Source organism: Polypterus senegalus, chromosome 2, assembly GCF_016835505.1.
Source record: "Polypterus senegalus isolate Bchr_013 chromosome 2, ASM1683550v1, whole genome shotgun sequence".
NCBI lineage: Eukaryota > Metazoa > Chordata > Cladistia > Polypteriformes > Polypteridae > Polypterus > Polypterus senegalus.
In genome coordinates, this window is record NC_053155.1 from 75,467,524 (window position 1) to 75,480,991 (window position 13,468).

Genomic DNA, 13,468 nt, shown 5'->3' on the forward strand with positions numbered 1-13,468 from the left:
CGTGTTCCAGTAACGATGAATGTTTTCTTTCTTTTTGACAGATATATTAACCCACATAGGTCTACACTTGACCCTAGTATGACACGTTTGGCAGACTGCATTGTAGATTATTGACTTCAGTTTATTTAGATTATGTGCTGCTTTTGTAACGCATTAACAGTTCTGTAGTTCATCAGACTGGTGATCAAAAATTAACCAATTTCCAAGCATAAATCTTTGCTTCCTCCTAAAGTGTTTAATGAAAGAATCACTTACAAAGAAAGTACTATCGGGTAAACATGATAAACATATTACATAGTTTTAATAACAACATTAGAAAGTAAAATGTCCTGATTCTGTAAAGTACACATTTCTAACATTAATAAAACAATGATACTCTTATGATTGCTAATGTACCATTTCCACTGCAAATATATGCAAACCTGGTTTCTTAATGTGCCTCTCTGTGAAATTGTTGGCTTGCTTTTCAGAAACTAGACTTTTATTGCAATGTGTAATGGCAGAGAATGAGACTACGCATACATTCTTTGCACTACATAGGCTCATCAGTATCCCCTGGTCATTTCTAAAACATAGCTTCAGAGAAGGAAGTTGTAGGAAAAGAAAAATAACATGTTTGGCTAGCCTGGCCTAATCACCACTGTATACTTCCAGAGGAAACTTTCTTTCTCTGAGAAAGCTTTAACAGTCCAGCATTAGACGCTTGTAACCTGCAACCATATCTTCGCATAACTGCTTGAACAATTGGGAAAGCAACACATGTACTTCTATTTCAATATGCTGTTAAACTTGGGAGGCAATATCCAGCTCAGTGTATATAACACAATTTAATAAATAACAATTCAGGGGAACTAAATCCAGATAGCTGTCCTGTTATAACTCTTATCCCATTCATACAAAACCAACTGGAATTACTAGTCAAGTGTGCCCGTCAAGTAGTCATTTAGTGTCTTTACAAATGTTAATCCTATTTGTGCTAGTTGGATGTGATAGCATACATCATATGCAAATTTTCTTGAAAAATGTAACATTTGCACATTAGCAAACTTGTCTTACTATCGATGTCTGTTACATTAGATATCATGGTGATTTTGTAGCTCTCTCCAGCACCTGCATATTGGCAGCAGTATATTCAATTTGTCTTACAATCTTGCTCTCTGAAAAATGGACTTTGCTCGCCTTTTTAGTTACTCAAAACAAATATCCTTTGCAGCAGATAAGATTCACTCATTTCAAATTGTCAGTGACTTCTGATCAAATATGTTGTCACTACCAGGGGGTACGCCAGCTCCCCAAACACCCAGCACAACAGACACAGACACAAGTCCAGCATATTACAAGGTTTTTATTCAGTGGGAAACATTTTCCCAGTTTCCCATCAGCACCAAGGGCAGTAAAGAAGCACAATACAGCAACTTTCTTCTTTCTATTTCATCTGTTGTCCGCCTCCACTCCTCCTCAGGTGAACATTGTCCTCTCCCTTCTGACTTTGGCTCCCTGAATGGAGTGGGGTGGCTCCTTTTATAGAACACCTGGAAGTTCTCCAGGTGATCTCCTTCCAGCAGCACTTTTGGGTGTAGCAGCATTCCTGCCATAAGGGGATCTGCCATTCTCCGAGCAGAATGGCGGTGACCATGGGTCCCAATACGGCTGAGCTTCTAAGCTCCATGTCACTGTCCTAGGCCAGGAAGACTGTCTTCTGCTCTCTCCCCCAGACCTTCCTTTATGCAGGCATCCCGGATAGGTAGAAGCCCAGGTTGTCTGTTACAATGTACAATTTAATGCCAATGCTGCAACCAACTAAACTTCTAGATAAATTGTTCCTCACAACAATTTGCTTGACAAAATATTTTCATTCTGTATTGTATGCTTTGCATTCATAAATGGCTGTAGACTGGAGTAGGAATGATGTTAATTGACTGTTTGTAGAGCATTTAAGTCTTTTTTATACAAATAACACTGTTGATGTGCTTTTCCACCACTAGTGCCTCCTGACAGAACACCTATACACACCAAATTAGCATTCCATTTGGATACATTTTAGATAACTCTAGCCCACACTGCTCTTTCTTCTTGTTCACAAAAGCTTTTGATACTGTTGTGCTGTGGATATAGCAAAAATAAATTTAGATATCGGCATTGGAGTAGTTTTGGATAAAGCAGAGCAGTTCTGCTACTTTGGTGAGATATTGAGTGCAAATAGAGATGAGACTACATCACTGACAGCAAGTGGGAGACGTGTGTAGAAGAAATCCCAGGAGCCGTTCCCTATTCTGCTAAAGGAGACTCACTGGCATTGAAGGGTACAATTTATGAGGAGAAGTGTGTTCCATGGGAGTGATGCATGACAGATGAAAGTAGAATGTGAATGTGAAGAATCTGAAAATGACCAGATGGAAGAATGGGGCGTCAGAGAGTAAGAGGATGATGAATGCTAAGTTAGTAGAACAACTTAATATGGGGGCAATAGTGTTGTGCCTAGATAAAAACAGACTTACTACTGGTGGTTTGGGCAATGAAGAAAAAGGCAGAGGTGAAGTAGTAAATAGATGAACCAAGGTGGAGGTGAAAGGTATGAGGTGAAGGTGAAAGGCCAAAGAAGACATAGTTGGAGATGGTCTCTAAGCATATGAAAAGAAGGAGTCTCACTGTAAAGAATGTTGTGAACCATGGAGAGCAGAGAAAAAAGATATGAGTGCAATTGTCTAACCTTGGTAAACCTGGTAAAATGTTATTAAAGTGAGGAAGATGATGTTGATGATGATAAACATTCTTGCAAAATAACCATAAATGATGAGAGACACTTTGTTTCATGTTTTTTTCCCGTTCCGGACTTCAACATGTCCACAGTGTTGCCTTGGTCACTGATTGGTTTCTGTGCATCATCTTTCAAATGACAAGAAAATAATTCAAGCATTATTACTTTAGATGCCATTTTAATTTCTGTACTTGTTTTGCTTGTTTGTATCAGTTTTGTTTTGACCAATGATAATTTTTTATGCAAAATTAAGTGACAATTATTTTAGATTCCAGTTGAAGAGAAAGGCCATTAGGGAGTTTTGCATGATGGCAGTGTTAAATGTAACTTGAAAAGTATTTTATTTTTTTGTACTTAATAATTAAGAACATACACACAAACACACTCACACATGCACACAGTAGGGCCAATTTAGCAAAAATTCACCAAGAAGAGACCCCGCCCATGGACATGGGGAGAACCTGCAAGGTCCATGCAGGGAGTATCTGAGATTTGAGCCCTGATCTCCTTATTGCAGGGCAGCACTGCTACCACAGCACTATTGTGCTGCCCCTTTATAAGTCATGTAAATAGTAAATATAATCAGGAATGTAGTTTTTAACTTCACATCATTTCACTCTTTTAAGTTGTTCATAACAGTTTTATTTCAGTATTTACTAGCATTTTCAAGTTGAGTCATGATATGTACAGAAATTGCTATTATGTGTATTAGACTACAGAAAGTGAGAAGACTAAAATAATACAGGTATCTAAAATCTTAAAGAGAGTCACTGGAACTTCAGTAAACGTTTTCAAGCATCAGGATATGGTTATCTGTTAACTTAATACATTATATGAGAAAAAAATTAAGAAATTTATTTTTCACTAAAATATTGGTGTGTGTTTCATTGCAGACAAAAAAGATCTGACAACATTTTTCTTTATTTCAGCCATTAGATGAAAATAGCTGACATTTTAATAAGAATGTACTGTATAGACTTTTGATGCCTGCTGCATATAAAAGAAAACAAGCAGATCTCAGGTCCTGCTGTCTTATTCCACATATTTAGCTATGGATTTGTACTTGAAATTTGTCTAAAGGTACTGTAGAATGTCACATCTGGCCTACAATCCAAACTTCATTCTAACATCTATAAAACATTTGTAAGTCAAGTGTTAAGCATTCACTATACTGTAGATATGATGATGCATTGTCCTTTACATTTCAGTTTATTTACTGCAGGAACTGACTGAAACAGGTTGAATGCTGACTTAATGTAATCACACACAATTTCAACTACACGGACATCCTGTCTGATATTGAATTATTTTCAAAAATCTATCATATATGTAATGTATTATTTATTCTAGCCCTCTCTCCATGCATGTCTTCACTTCATATTTTCTGCCAACCTGTTAGACTTGCTGAGTTTCATGGTGTCAACCATTTCACTACATAACTCAATGATATTCATTCAAGTTACTCTGTGGAACTCAATAACCAAGAATTTGTGGGGATCCATTGCTCATAATATTCAAAACTGGACAGAAAAACACCACATGTCTGTCTTGAAGTTTACATCAAATACTCTTGTTTTTAGGGTGACAAAGTGGCTCAGTGATCACCACTGCTGCATCATATCTACAGAAGACTGTTGGATCACTTTATCTATGATGTTTGTTTTTTCTGCCTATGTCCACATAAGATTATTGCCCAGTTCTTGTATTTTCCTCCCATATACCACAGACATGCAGGTCTAGTTGTTTAGATATTCTTAATTGTCCCAATGGTAGTGAGTGTGTGTGCGATTACGTCCTCAGATAGATTGGTACTTGGTTTAGAGTTGCGCCCTATGTTTTCGGATAATTCCTGACTCCCTGCAACTGGATTAAGAAGCTTTGAAAATGAGTGAATGGATATTCATGTATTTAACTATTTCACTTGTCAGTCTTCCTCGCCTAGCATACCTATGATTATTGTGATATGTTCCTTATCTATATAAAATTCATCAATTAACTACTACAGTACATACATTATTTTAGATTTTTATGCCAGGCCATTTGCAAGTCCTTCCCAGCATGATTTATTCTATTTGAATATTCTGGTGTACCTGTATACTTTATGAAGTATATACAGTAATACTGGTTCTCTCTGTGGAGTTACTACTTTATGCTATATAAAGTGGTAGTGCTGATGTCTTATAATAGGTAGACTGGGGATCCTGGTTTCTTGTGTGGAGTTTTTATTTTCTCCCCCGGGTTTCCTCCAGGTGCTTTGGTATCTTGCCTTAGTTCATAAACATGCAGATTAGGTGAATTTGTGTTGCTAAATTCGATTTAGTATGTGGGTATGATTGTTCTCCCTGTAATGTACTGGTGCCCTGCCGACGTGTTGTCATTGCACCCGATGATTGCTGGGATAAACTCTAGCTGTCACAGGACCCTGCACTGGCTAAGCAGTTTAAGAAAATGGATGGATGGATTATCCATCTAGCTGTTTTATTATCTGCTAAATCATATTATAGGGTCATGATATGCAAATCTCTGTATTATAAATTAATTTTTTGTCACTACTCATTTGAAGTATTCTAATGCAGATTTTCTTATTTTCCATTATTACTAAAGTAATGTATATTTAGGCTAAATGATGAAGGAATGATCAAATATTATGAAAGAACATCTAATTAAAGAACAATTTTTATTCTTCTGTAATGCAGATCTTTAAGGACGGTTGCAGTAATGTACATTAGTCAAGTAAACTAACCATTTACAATGTAGACATGAAACTGTGCACTTCAGAAAAATCAATACAGACACATGGAGCTCCACCCAGAACCCCAAAGTTTGGGTTTGATCTTTGACCTTAAAAATAACGCAAATACTGTAATTTGTACACTGTGTCACACCTTTATTTAACACACAGCACAAAAACAGCAATTGCTCTGAGTTGCACTGCATAAAAAATATTACAAATACTCAGTGACCAAAGCCCTTGGAGATTTCAGTTTCTTCATGTTGTGAGGGATGGTCGGCATCCTTTCCCAACCAGGGAGCCCTCAGGATGGAAGGACAAGGGGAGGCAGTTTACATAGGGCTTTGTGTCCCCCAGGACACAAGATGGCAGTGAGCCCAGGCTCGCATCCCCACATAGATGCTCGCAAGGCATGCTGGGCATTGTAGTCCTGAGGGACAGCCTTGTTGGTTCCATGGGGTCCTCCAGCGGAAGCTGCTGGATTTGGGAGTCCCTACTCCATAGGGCTCCAACCTCTCCCGGAAGTGCTTCGGAGCTGCAGCGTCATAGCACAGGAAGCACTGCCGGAGATTAGATAAAAGGAGCTGCTTGCCTCACGTCAATGAGCCAGAGTCAGGTGGTAGGAGTATAAATCTTGTGTGGAGGAGGCAGTGGAAGAAAGAGAAAGACAAAGAGTTGTGCTATCTTGTGCTGTGGTTATTGTACTTGTGGCTGTGCTGGTGTGAAACTCTTGCTTGAGAGAGTTTCCCACAATAAAAGACTCTTTGTGCCTTTTAAACTTGTGTCCTACCTGCTTGTGCTGTGTGTTTGGGAAGCTGGAGTGCCCCTTGGTGTCCACAACGTCTACATTAAATAATTTAGTACATTTTCTGGAAGCTGTAATACGTATTACACAACATAGCAAAAGGTGATAACATTCCACTGTTTTCCAATTGTAGTAAAAAAATTAAACATAACAACACATGGCACTCAGTGGAAGACTGGGTGCCTGCCCATTCAAACTCACACAGGGGAAACTTGGAGTTGCCAGGTAGCCTATCTTATTCATTTAATATTTACTCATGTGTGTATTATGTGTGAATTGCATATGTCATGTGCTACATCATTGGATTTTTCCTTTGGTATCAATGGTTATTAATCTGTAAGATGTGGCTCTAACAGTGTCATGCTGGTATTGATAGAAAAAGTAATCAACCCTTAACCAGCCTACAGTCTGAGTTAATGTTACTAGAATGGAAGAAAAGTGCAAATCATGCTTCTGTTAATAGAAAATGATTATTATAATCTCTTGTTAAAAAATTATCCCATATTGAGTAAGATGGTTAATTGATTAACCTAAAATTTGAGCTCAAGGTAAAAAGTAACACATTTCACAAGATGAAGGTGTTGCATTTTTTAGCAGGTTTTACATAGAAGTAAGCATTTAATTAAAAAACACTATTTAAGTTAGTGGTAAGATGCTTTACCCACAATTAACACTTGAGTATTATAGAGAAAATAGAATCATATTCAACTATAAAATAACCATTTCTTTGAGAATATATAATTTAAAAATTTATAACAAAAGTAGTAAACTTGGAAGATGACTACAGTTGCAGATCCTTCAGTTTTTCTTGTCAGATCCCCTTCAGTTTTGTAATGACATTATGTATGTCACTACTATTCATATGGGAATGATAGATGTTGCCCTATAGCTGATGTTAATTCTTTTGGAGGAATCCTTAGTCAAGGTCAGCATAATAAAAAATTTCCAATGGTACAGAACAGAGTTCATGCTGTAAGAAGTGCTGAATACACTGTCAATATTCTTTCACGTGGCTGAGCCAGAATCACTAATTCTGTGATGAAATGATTACCACTGAGTGCTGACCTTTTAAGGCCAATAATAGGTCTGGAAATGTGGGGACACTAAGAGCTGATTGTTGGAGCTATAGCCTGTTGTCACTCATTCAGATGGAGTCCGTCCTCTGAGCTGGAGGTGGTTTAATGTAGACCTGCAGTGCACTGTGAAGATATTATGGGTTGGGGTTTAAAAAGCTATTTCAACCAGAAAGTCTTTAAGCTTGGAATCAGTTAGAAGCAGAACTGGACAAGGCTTCAACTGGTTGGAGGAGGAAAAGCTAACGAAAGTGATGAAATATTTTGGGACATGAGAAGGGAATATTTGTGTTATGAATTGAGTTTGGAAAGAGCTTTAGGTACACCATTTGGTAAACAGAGTTAGCAAAGAGCGAAGAAGGTCAGTAGGTTTACTGGTTTCTTCTTTTGTTACTTTAATTCTCATGTTTATCATCTTTCCCTTGTAATTAGTATTTTTGTTGATAAAGTAAATTTTAAAGCCATTGATAGGTTTTAATAGATTAATTTAGGCTCAGGGATTACTCAAGATCCCTCCCTAATTACCCCACTTTAAAGTGGGAATACAAAATAATTTCCCAATCAATACAGCATATGCAAAAAAGGACACATCCACAGTCCGAGTCTAAGGCACCCTTAGCACCCTAATCGCATACCTGTCATGTTACTGCTGTTTTCTTTTTGTCTTTCAGACTGAGCATCATGGTGCTGCAGAGGGACAGAGTGGATAAAAGTGGGTTATAAAAATACAAGGAAAGAAAATGAGAAACTATATACAAATAAGGCAACACTAAACAAACTGCGCTCACACATTGCCTCTTTCTAAACAAGATAACAACCCTTGGCTGCTGTGACAGGGTGGCTTTCCACTTTTTAATTTCACTTTAGCATCAAGCAAGATATTTCATTTTTATCCTGCCCATCCTGCCCTCTTCATGGATGTCAACATTTGTTATCAACAAGAAATGACCTGTCCCTAGTTGGGCTTGCCTGATGCCATTTAGAATATGGGAGAAATGTTGTAGACTTCCTCCTGGGGTATGTGGTTCTGGGACATTCTGTGCAATTACACAGCTTGAATATTGATGGCCTGTGCATGGTCACCCACACCGACATGTGAAGAAGCACTCCAGTTCTGAGTATGGTGGGTTAATTGGGCCCTTTGTTTTTCCTGCACTGTTCAAGTGTTCACTGTTAACCTCTTTGACAAATATGCAATGTTTCTTCAAGTATAGTATTAAATGTAAACTGCTCAAAAAAATTATAGGAACACTTTGAAAACATATCACATCTCAATGGAAAAAAATCATGCTGGATATCTATACCGATATGGAATGGGTAATGTATTAGGAACGAAAGGATGCCACATCGTTTGATGGAAATGAAAATTATCAACCTACAGAGGGCTGAATTCAAAGAAACCCCAAAAAACAAAGTGAAAAAATGATGCGGCAGCCTAGTCCATTTTGCCGAAATTTATGGCCCCCACGTGCTTGTAAGCATGCTTGACAACGTCAGGGAATGCTCCTAATGAGACGACAGATGGTGTCCTGGGGGATCTCCTCCCAGATCTGGACATCACTGGGCATCACTGAGCTCCTGTACAGTCTGTGGTGCAACCTGGCAGCGTCGGATGGACCGAGGTGTTCTATTGGATTTATGTTAGGCAAGCGTGGGGGCCAATCAATGGTATCAATTCTTTCATCCTTCAGGAACTGCCTGCATACTCTCACCACATGAGGCTGGGCATTGTCATTCACTAGGAGGAACCCAGGACCCACAGCACCAGCATAGGGTCTGACAATGTGTCCAAGGATTTCATCCTGATACCTCACACCAGTGGCCTGCTGGATGTCATTTTGTAGGGTTCTGGTAGTGCTCATCCGGTTCCTCCTTGCCCAAAGGACCAGATACCAGTCCTGCTGATGGGTTAAAGACCTTCTACAGCCCTGTCCAGCTCTCCTACAGTAACTGCCTGTCTCCTGGAATCTCCTCCATGCCCTTAAGACTGTGCTGGGAGACACAGCAAACCTTCTGGCAATGCTACGTATTGATGTGCTATCCTGGAGAAGCTGGACTACCTGTGCAACCTCTGTAGGGTCCAGGTATCACCTCATGCTGCCAGTAGTGAAACTGATCATAGCCAAATGCAAAACAGTTTTTTCACTAGTCAGAAAAGATGAGGAGGGAAAAATGTCAGTGGCCTCCACCTGTTAAACCATTCCTGTTTTAGGGGTTGTCTCATTGTTGTCCCTCTAGTGCACTTGTTGTTAATTTCATTAACACCAAAGCAGCTGAAACTGATTAACAACCCCCTCTGCTATTTAACTGACCAGATCAATAGCCCAGAAGTTTCATTGACCTGATGCTATACTCCATCAGTGTTCCTTTAATTTTTTGAGCAGTATATATATGTTGTCCTGCATAAAAGTGTGCATGTCACAAAAATTGGCTAATCAGCATGATGTTGAACAGAAGTACAAGATGGTGTGGCTTTGTTTTGCAGATTTTGTATCCATATATGATGCAATTTGTCTGTTTAAGGTATTCATATTATAAGATATCATTCTTTATTACTGTTCTGTCTAAGAGAAATGAAACTGACTAGAAGATGCCAAAAACATAATACAGGCTAAGGTCAAAACTGGGAAATACAAATAACCATAACAGAGCCCAAAACACAATCAAAATACTGAGTCAAAAAACAAATAGAGATCTGTGACCAGGAATTCAGAAGAATTGTTTAGTTGGTTGCTATAAAGGGCTACAATCTGTCAAGCTTGGATTTCCCAAAATTAACACAATTTACCTTTATATACACTCAAGGACATTCACATTCACAGTCCTGAAGCCACTCCTTTGATATCTTGGCTGTGTGCTTAGGGTCGTTGTCCTGCTGAAAGATGAACCGTCGCCCCAGTCTGAGGTCAAGAGCGCTCTGGAGCAGGTTTTCGTCCAGGATGTCTCTGTACATTGCTGCAGACATCTTTCCCTTTACCCTGACTAGTCTCCCAGTTCCTGCCGCTGAAAAACATCCCCACAGCATGATGCTGCCACCACCATGCTTCACTGTAGGGATGGTATTGGCCTGGTGATGAGCGGTGCCTGGTTTCCTCCAAACATAATGCCTGGCATTCACACCAAAGAGTCCAATCTTTGTCCCATCAGGCCAAAGAATTTTGTTTCTCATGATCTGAGAGTCCTTCAGGTGCCTTTTGGCAAACTCCAGGCAGGCTGCCATGTGCCTTTTACTAAGAAGTGGCTTCCATCTGGCTACTCTATCATACAGGCCTGATTGGTGGATTGCTGCAGAGATGGTTGTCCTTCTGGAAGGTTCTCCTCTCTCCACAGAGGACCTCTGGAGCTCTGACAGAGTGACCATTGGGTTCTTGGTCACCTCCCTGACTTAGGCCCTTATCCCCCGATCGCTCAGTTTAGATGGCCGGCCATCTCAAGGAAGAATCCTGGTGGTTTCAAACTTCTTCCACTTACGAATGATGGAGGCCACTGTGCTCATTAGGACCTTCAAAGCAGCAGAGATTTTTGTGTAACCTTCCCCAGATTTGTGCCTCGAGACAATCCTGTCTCGGAGGTCTACAGACAATTCCTTTGACTTCATGCTTGGTTTGTGCTCTGACATGAACTATCAACTGTGGGACCTTATATAGACAGGTGTGTGCCTTTCCAAATCCTGTCCAATCAACTTAATTTACCACAGGTGGACTCCAATTAAGCTGCAGAAACATCTCAAGGATGATCAGGGGAAACAGGATGCACCTGAGCTCAATTTTGAGCTTCATGACAAAGGCTGTGAATACTTATGTACATGTGATTTCTCAGTTTTTTTATTTTTAATAAATTTGCATAAACCTGAAGTAAACTTTTTTCATGTTGTCATTATGGGGTGTTGTGTGTAGAATTCTGAGGAAAAAAAAGAATTTAATCCATTTTGGAATAAGGCTGTATCATAACAAAATGTGGAAAAAGTGATGCGCTGTGAATACTTTCTGGATGCACTGTAGATAGATAGATAGATAGATAGATAAAATGGACCTATCAGAAGGTTAGTTACAGGAACTTTCTTTACCTCTTCCTCAATCACTCTATGTACATTTGTGAGATGTCACAAGTGTGCCCTCCTTTAGTGCAAACATAACAGTTTGTATAACGATGTGGCCAGGCTTTGAAAGCAAATGTCACTTTATTATTGCTGGAACACGTGTAGGGGAAGGGCATCCAATCATTTTTAATATTAATTTTTATACTTTCAATAACTAAACTACTCAGAAAAAAATAATTGAAAAAAAAAAATAAAGACATTTACACCATTCTCATTTATTACGCAGTGCTCATCTGTGACACTATGCACAATCCTGCTATCTTACATTAATGTGATTGATTACTCAGAACAGGATTGCAGTAGTCAATACTGCTCCCTTACAGCACCAATGCCTGGTTTGGTTGTGCAGCTACATTTTCTTCTTCTTTAAATGCAGTACTGTACTCTGCTTGCAGTGGTGGCAGTTTAAGGTTTCTTTATTTAGTCATGTTTACACAAGAAAACATGAAATTTGCCTTCTCGGTTGCATCTCATAACAGACAGAATGAAATAAAACAAACAAATAGAAACAAGACAGGTTAAGGTAAGGCAGTTAGATAATGCAAATTTACACCAACAAAAAAAAAAAAAAACATTACAGGATATATATCAAAACCTTAATCATTGTTTCCAATATTTCTTATTGAAAAATCGAAAGGCACAAGGAAGAAAGGAATTTCTGGAGTGATTTGTGTAGGTTTTCAAAGTGACTATTCTTCCTGATTTACTGAGGTTTAGTTCTACATGTAATGGATGATTGTCATCAGTTGAGATGATTTCCAGTTTCTTAAACATTGCCCTCTGACACACACTAGTCAAATCATCTACATCAGCCCCAATAACTTTAAATGCATACTTCATAATCTGCTGGAGATTTTTGAGTTTTGGTTTGTCAGACTGTTAAACCAATCAATGAAACTGAAAGTGATCACAGACTGGATCAGACTGTGATAAAAGGACAACATGAGGTCCTTGTCTACTTTAAATAGTTTGAGTTTATGGAGGAGAAATAAGTGCTGGTTGCAGTTAAAGAATATTGTTGTTGTATTAGTATTCCAGTTAAGATTATTATCTCGGTAAGTTCCTAAGTATTTATATACAGTCACTATTTCTACCTCCTCCTCCAGAACTACAATAGGTGAACATACAGATTTCTGTCTCTTGCTTCAATGTTGCTATTTTTCATTCTATTGCATGGATGTCAGTAATAATACAGGTATGACTTAGTCTAAACAGGAATAAATATCAGAATAACACTAAGCAAAACAACTGGTTTTCCAGTGTTTTCACCTGATGATGGCTCAAGCACTGAACCCCTTTTTCAAACTATTTCTATGTTTGCCTTGTCAGCGGTAACTAATTAAACAATGATTTGGGAAATATAGGACATACTGTCATATTCATTATTTTTATTTAGCTAAGGGCTCCCGCTTACTTCAGCAGACATCAGTGTACATACCTACAAGTACAAACAGGATTGTCCTCTTTTCATACTGTTTTCCAGCTTGTGGTTGCTGCACAGTTTGGTGTATTTGGTATTGCTCTGTTGTTTTCAGCACACGAGCAATATTCTTGATATCTTTCCCACATCACTTTTAAACTGTTTTCCAGACCCCTGGGGATACTGGGTTCTTTGGAATTCAAGGATTAAAATAATCTGCCTTCTTACTACATCTACTACTGTACTGTATATTTCTACTTTGGTTATCCAGCACAATCTTATGTAATACTGTAGAAATAGCGAAGGATATCGGGCACGCACAGGTCTTCAGAACTGTGACTGTGTCTGACATTGCCTATGACTTTGTGTTATAACTGATTGATTACACATCCATCCACCCATTTTCTGACCCACTTTTTCCATTACAGTATCGCGGACTAAGCAAACCTTTTCGCGAGTAATGCATTAAAGGATATGTCGCTGAACACATAGACTAGCTTCAGAATGATAGCTTTATTAAATCAAAATCTTCCAGCCTCTTCAGGCTAAATATGAAACGAGTCTCGGGATCCTTCAGAATAG